The sequence below is a fragment of the Octopus bimaculoides genome, chromosome 14 (assembly GCF_001194135.2).
Source record: "Octopus bimaculoides isolate UCB-OBI-ISO-001 chromosome 14, ASM119413v2, whole genome shotgun sequence".
NCBI classification, from domain to species: domain Eukaryota; kingdom Metazoa; phylum Mollusca; class Cephalopoda; order Octopoda; family Octopodidae; genus Octopus; species Octopus bimaculoides.
The window spans coordinates 19,701,566-19,709,080 of record NC_068994.1 but is presented as its reverse complement, the minus strand read 5'-3'; the positions used below and the strand labels follow the sequence as shown (position 1 = coordinate 19,709,080).

General features: G+C 32.7%; 1 protein-coding gene across 6 annotated transcripts in view; it reads left to right on the top strand.

The window, feature by feature from the left end:
* Window positions 1-7,515, top strand: part of LOC106874076 (uncharacterized) — a 56,530-nt gene that overhangs the window by 12,704 nt on the left and 36,311 nt on the right. The window contains exons 1-2 of one of the 6 annotated variants that reach the window (XM_052972725.1): window positions 1,361-1,755; window positions 3,428-3,471. The exons of 1 other annotated variant lie outside the window; for it this stretch is intronic. The gene's annotated coding sequence lies outside the window, so the exon portion shown is untranslated. Of the gene's footprint in view, window positions 1-1,360; window positions 1,756-1,781; window positions 2,458-3,427; window positions 3,472-7,515 lie in introns of those variants that run through there. 4 more of the 6 variants (XM_052972726.1, XM_052972727.1, XM_052972729.1 and 1 more) reach the window with 4 other exon arrangements.

The window sequence follows — 7,515 nt, the reverse complement described above, 5'->3', positions numbered from 1 at the left end:
GTGTGTGTGTGTGTGTGTGTGTGTGTGTGTGTGTGTGTGTGTGTGTGTGTGCACATGTAAAACAACATTGCAATTTAAATTTATTAAATGCGTAATGCACTGAGGAGTAAGTGTAATTTTTGACTGATAGGATGACAACTCCGTACATGTTTACGTCTTACTGAACCTTATCAGCAAAGCACTGTGTAATTGAATTATTAGATGTTAGAATGGCTAGACAGGATGTAAAGTTGCCGTGAAAGAACATTTAATCGACTATTCAACATTCTTATAAATACAGACACATGACCAAATGTGTACACACAACGTATACGTTTGTGTGTGTATCACTTTTTTTCTTTATTTTAGTGTGTTTCTATGTTTCGGACACTGAAATAATGTTGAAATTATTTATTTCAATGAAAGTGATTTTCGGTTTTAGCTCACATATTTTAATTATCATAGGACTATATTAAAATTTTAATTCATTCTCATTCAATTTTCATTTAAATAAATACAACTCGATGCAAAACTACTGATTTTTTAAAAAAGTGTTTAGTGCTTTCAAAGAAGACGCAAACCATCTTAATGGTTCCGGGAGAGTAGTCATTGTTTTCTTTTGTTTATCTATTAATTAGTTACTTTCTTATTTAGGAACTTTTTTTATATATTGTTGAGATTCATGTGACTCATTTCTTTCAATAAATTATTTCTCTGTTCTATACACGAATTGTCTCAGATTTAAGTCGTTTTCATTGATTACCTATCGTTGTTTATATTTATAATTTATTTTCACTTTGGTTATGTTTATTTTCTGCTCTTGTTCATACTTTAACAGTAGGCGTAGTTCAGAGAGAAAAGAATGCTTTGTTTCATCCATCTTCCTTATCAAAACCCGAACTAAGTCCATTGATCTTCAATAAACAATAAATGAACAGACATACCCACAGATATACATATATATTAGACACATACGCATGTATGTTTGATCCAGTAAATCTCAAGGACTATGTTACGATGTTGCTATTTAATGTCTTAGTTTTCATAATGTTATTGATTTCATAGAAATTTTAATCGTTTTACTTGGTTTGTTTTGTTAAAATGTCTTAAGATATCTATTACTGCAGTCAGCTTAAAAAAAACCCAGCAGTTTTCTTTTTCTTTTCACTCCACTTCTTTTTTATATTTCTATTCTTTTCTTCGTCCTTCCGTTTGTTACTTACATTTTTATTAGTTTATCTTAACAACAGCTGCAATGGAATAATTGTACAGAAAGTAGTTCTAGTCTAAATGGACTGAAAATAGAAATTATTGTTTCCCTTATGATTATAAAATAAAAAGGAAGGAGTGTAGTTTCGCTGTAGCGTTCTTTCACTTCATTTCTAGTGAATAATTCGTATATTCTACTTGTAGCCACGTAGCTTTCACGTGTATAATGAATAGAATTTACTCAAGTACTAGCTTTGGTATACGAATTAACATAGAAAATGGTAAGAGGGCCAATCTTAAAGTCACCAATCAATGAATATTAAGTGCCACATGTTTATGCTTTATATTCAGTCCTATGTAAAAGGCAAAAAAATAACAGGCTGAATAGTTATGACTTATTATTTTTGTCAATAATTTTCTTATGCCGAGAGAGAGTCCCGGATTATTTGTCATAGTAGACTCATTAGTTGCACCGGTGACGTCTGATAAAATACTCCTATAACTTGGGGAGGCACTAGTGGAATTTCGTATTATTCATGCTTTTTAAAGTAGTTTTTTTTTTAATTGGTAAGTACATTTCTGTATCTTTCTAACTATCAAATGTAGAATTATGTATGTAGTGTTAATCATATGTTACCATTCAAAACAACTCAGTTGTTTCGAGCGACTCTGACGATTAGGTAACCTTCCTAGCGACGACATCGGTGCGGCTTTCCTCTTTTGTTTCTATTTCAAGTTAGAATTTTTAAAGGTAAATAAAATTTAACGCTGAAAAATGTCGTGAAAATACTTATGTATCTCTTAAGTAAAGAAAGCACAAGAAACTATGCAATGGAAATCAAAATCGACAGAAAGAGGAAACAAGAGAGTAAAAGAAAGAGGTTTGTCCAAATAGTGAGGAGAACAAGAAAAATAGTCCCTTTCGGTAGTTTTGTCGATGTCTGCTAGTAGCCAGCCAACCAGGCTGTATGATTTAATGTTGGTTTAGATCTGACCTGATGCAAATCAAGTAATGAATACGTCGATCATGATTTATTCGTTCCTATGAAGTGCGTAGTATTCAAGAATCGCCTGCACAAACAAGAACAAAAAGAGAAAAAACCAGGACAGTTCCATGCCTCCTCTCTAACCCTATGCTAAGGCAGTGGAAAGGACGTAGTTTATATTCAAGACTGAATGTGGTTAAGACATCACGATTGTTTCCTTGTTCAGGAACACTACCTCATATTTACATATATTTAGCATCATTGTCTCTCAAGTATCCTGTGGGTATGTTTTTCTTTTTACTGAACTCTCCTATTGCTTTGATGTCATTTTTTTTCTCCCTTAGATTTCATTCTACAACGTAAATGAAATTGTTAAAATCGGAATTAAATACTTTCACGAAAGAGGGAGGGGATGAAGTAAAGGAAACGAAAAGGATAAAATGAGGGTTCATTTTGTAATATATGATAATTATAATCTGATCCCCATTTTCTGACCACCTTGGATGTCTTTCACACTCATACACACTGCTGTCTGACATTTCATAATGTCTTTTTTTTTTACATTTTTATTTTATTACAAACCGAATGTAGCCGTAGTTGTTTTAAGATCTAAAGTGTTTCACATTTGATTTGAAGTATACGTACTTCGATACATTTAAGAAGTAACTATGCTATTAGATTAACCAAGAAAAATTCATTGTGTACAGCATTTCTTCCACCTCATTTATATAATGCTGTACGATGTGTATGTGTGTATATATATATATATAGATATAGATATACACACACACGGGTGGAATTTGTTAGTCGTCGACGTAGGAAGTAAAATGTATACGCCTATTCATGTCAGTTTATATAGTTATACTCGCACACCTATTATTAGTTCTTATGAAAAATTCTTTAAATTAAGAATAAAAGAAAATAATAAAAAGTGGGTGTTAGAGTTAATCATTAAATTTCGACTGATCGCTTTGGTTTTCTTGATTTGCTGTTAAAAAGAAAAAAATTCATATTACTTCACTAGGGATTGATTCAGAGCCAGCCAGCTTTTAGTGAGAATTCATGCAGCATTCTCTTTCTGGTTTGCTACTGTCTCCACTACTTTTATTTATTATTACCACTTTCAGAAGCCCACTGCTTGCCTAATTCAAATACATGCGTACATATATTTATTTCGTTTATGCATACATACATGCATGCATGTATATATGAGTTAGCGAATGCTCTATTTATATATGCCTTGCTCGTTCTAGGTTGGAAAAATCATTTATTTTTAGAAGATGATGATACATTTTTGGTAAGTTATTTTCATCCTAGATTCCATTTTACACACACATATACACGTGTATGTGTGTGCTTTATTATATCAGTATGACTTCGTAACAGTATATTCGCCGAAAGTAAAAGCAGTATTACTGCAATTGAAATTTCTCTTTTCCAGATTGTGTTTCAATTACCTCTTTATATACATATATATATATACATCCTATTATGGAATTTATATCTATATATATATATATATATATATATATATATATATATATATATATATATATATAGTGTGTGTGTGTATGGATACATATCACTTGTTCTTTCTCGTTGGATGAAGAGGAAACTAAAGGTATATTATTATTATATCGTGGAAAGAGGGCATATTTAGTAAACCATTAGTTTTGAGAGTTCAACCCCCACCCCCGTAGCTTTTCGAAGGAGTTACAATGGTTGCCTGTAAATTATAATTTTTGTGTATGTGTTGCAGCAGCATAGCGTTTTCCAATTTGTATAACCTTATTAATTAACAGTTCTTGTTTCGCTTCTGTTGCAATCTTAGCTCCACTTTTTTTACGAGTGAAGTTATATAGATTATCTTCTCATCGCCCTATTTTGTGAAAATTTCCTCAAATGTCAGCTACTTTTCATAGATTTTAAAGAACATTTTAGGGGTGTGTTTCCAATAACTCTTATTCTTGTTTAATTAATGGCGAAATTTAATCTGATTTCTTAACGATTTTAAACGTTCTTCATTCCATATGTACTCACCCTTTCACATATCTTTTATTATAATTATTTGCATGCTCACAAATGAAAAAGTATAGTATTTATATACACATCAGTATATATATATATATATATATATATATAATACATTTGTGCTTTTGAGAAATAGATATATGCATATTTATGCCTTATGTATGATGTATACATATTTATGCTTCATATCTTTTTTATATATATATAGACATAAATCTAGCTAAAGATAGATAAAATGCGTTCATATAATTTGATGTGAGCTCATCATCATATGATGTAGTAGCAATTAAGTTCGCCTATGTAAATTTTGTAGTTTGCAAAAAAGAATATAAAAAAAAAGTACTGTATATGTATAGTAGTAGTAGTCGAGAGCATTCGTTAGTTATTCACTTGGACACAAAGCAAGTACTTTACAGACATGTTTCTAATGTGAAGCTAGATTTCCTTCTCTAAAATAAGTAAATAAAGATAAATAAGTAGGTATATGTATTTAGAAAGAAAGGGAGAGATCTTCCGAGGCAATATGCTGAACTTGACGTCTCCTCTATCCGCCTTATTTTAAACCTACGTTTTGTTTGTTAGTTTTGCAATGGTTTTTGTTTTGTTCTATTTTTACAAATATTTAGCACATTTTCTGAATATTCCTGCTGTTGTCTCCTCCAAATCAGGAGTAGCTTTGCTTATATTGAGAGAGTTAGCTGCTAAATTGAATGGGAGAAGGTAGTGAATTAGAAGAGTGTTAGTGTGAGAATGCTCGATAGAGAGGCGGGGCGTACTATTCAGAGATAGAAGAGGAGAGAGAGAGAGAGAGAGTTAGTGAGGAAGGTAGAAGGCGATAAGTGAATGCAAGAGTGACTCAAGTTCAAACAGGGGGAGAGAAAACGGGAGGCATTGAGTGGTAGACGTACGACGTTTGAGTAAGAAATGCAAATTGAGAGCAAAAGTGAGTGAGACATACAACGATGTTTGGAGCATGAGAAAGAGTAGGATGCAGATCTAAAGACGGATGCAAATGAAAAAAGAAAAAAAAAATGATAGAAAATTAGGGATGCAGTAAGATTATGCGTGGAACTGCTGAGAGGGGAAACAGAAAAGTAGAAGATATATACGCAGTGAGACAAGGATGAGTGGTGCAGGATGCAGAGGGAGTGGAAAATCAAAAGTGTGGGGCACATGAGTTGCCTAAGAAAATGGAAAATCCATTGTGTGCGCACATAATAACATATAACACAAACATATACATATTCATATGCACATATACGAACACAAGATGTGCTAAACTCACTTATTTGGGTTATATGTATACATTTGTGTGTGTGTATGTATATATATATATATATATAAGCATAGCCGTATGTACACATACATGCACATATGTATATATATACACACACACACACACACACACACACACACACATATATATATATATATATATATGTATATATACACACACACACACACACACACACACATATATATATATATACACATGTATGTATACACACATATATATATATATACACATATGTATATATACTCACACACATATATATATATATACACATATGTATATATACTCACACATATATATATATATATATATACACACATATATATATATATATACATATACATATGTACTTATATATTATATACACACACGTGTGTGTGTGTGTGTATATATATATATGTATATATACACACACACACACACACACACATATATATATATACATATACATATGTACATACATATATGTATATGCATATATTATATACACACGCGTGTGTGTGTGTGTGTATATATATATATATACACACATATATGCAAGCACACACATAATTTTTTTTTTTTTTACCCCATGTGGGCATTGGTTGAATGGTTTGACAGTATCCTATGAGCTGCAGGACTGCATCAGGCTCCGATGTCAGCTTAGGCATGATTTCTACACCTGGATGCCCTTCCTGATGCTGACTAGTTTTCAGTTTGTACTGGGTGCTTTTTCATGTCACTCACACTAGTGAGATTGTCAAATAGATTCACAAAAAAGCAAAAAAAAAGAAAAACTTCACCACTTTTTGAGAGGAGGGAGATAGTTTTATGCCAGATGTCAAGAGGCTAAATTATAATAGCAGGGATAGACATAGGTATTTGGTATGAAAGAGAGAAATGACTTCCCCACATTATATATGAGTGAGAGTGGCACAAAGATGGTGATGACAAGATGCCAGAGCAAGCTCTCAAGGTACAAGAAGGTGAGTATTAGCAACAATATGGACAATAGATCAAATGCAGAGAAGAGACAGCCGTAATTTGGTTTCAAATTTTGGCACAAGACCAGCAACTTTGGCGGGAGTAGGTTGATTACATTGACCCCAGTGTTCAACTGGTATTTGTTTCTGAAAGGATGAAAGGCAAAATAGACTGGCGGAATTTGAACTCAGAACATAAAGACATGAAATGCCATTAAGCATTTTGCCCGGCGTGCTAATGATTCTGCCAGCTTCCTGCCTTAAGACATTCAGTAATGTAATAAGAGATTTTGAAAGGAGAGTAACAGGTGGTTAGAGATGAGGGCAGAGGTAAAGGTAGTGAGTGATGAATGAGTGATGTGCTTAATATCAATATGGAGGGGTGTATGAGAGAGAGAAGTGGCTAAGGAGGAGGAGGCAAGTGGCAGTGCAGGAAGAGAGGAGAGCAACAATAAAGTAAACATGTAAATAGGATAGAAAGCAGAAGGGATTAGGTAGAGGTGATTGAGATGGAAATCACAGGTACATAAGGATGGCATTAGTGAGTGCGGGAGCAAAGGTGGGTGCAGCATCTGTGGTAGATTGGAGAAGAACTAAAGATCAGTTATGGTAGGCATAAAACGCAGCTCAGCAGACAGGAAGAGTTAACCGAAGGCAGGAAAATGGATTGGTTGGTGAAAAATAAGTGTGAAGGGATGACTGTAAATAGAGGGTACTTCTGGGGTGAAAGGAGATGAGTGGTAGCACAAAAGGGAGATGAAATATGTGCCACTTCTACTAGCTGAGTAGGGTCATTGTTAAAGGTATAGCTGATAGGAATATGAGATGTTTAGAATACAGGCATAAACGTGATGCTTTTAGGAATGTAACAGGCATGTCTCCTGCCAATCATATATATATATATATCTAATGTATATGTGTGTGTGTGTGTGTATATATATATATATATATAATTATGTATAAATTCATATATATATATATATATAATTATGTATAAATTCATATATATATATAATTATGTATAAATTCATATATATATATATATATAATTATA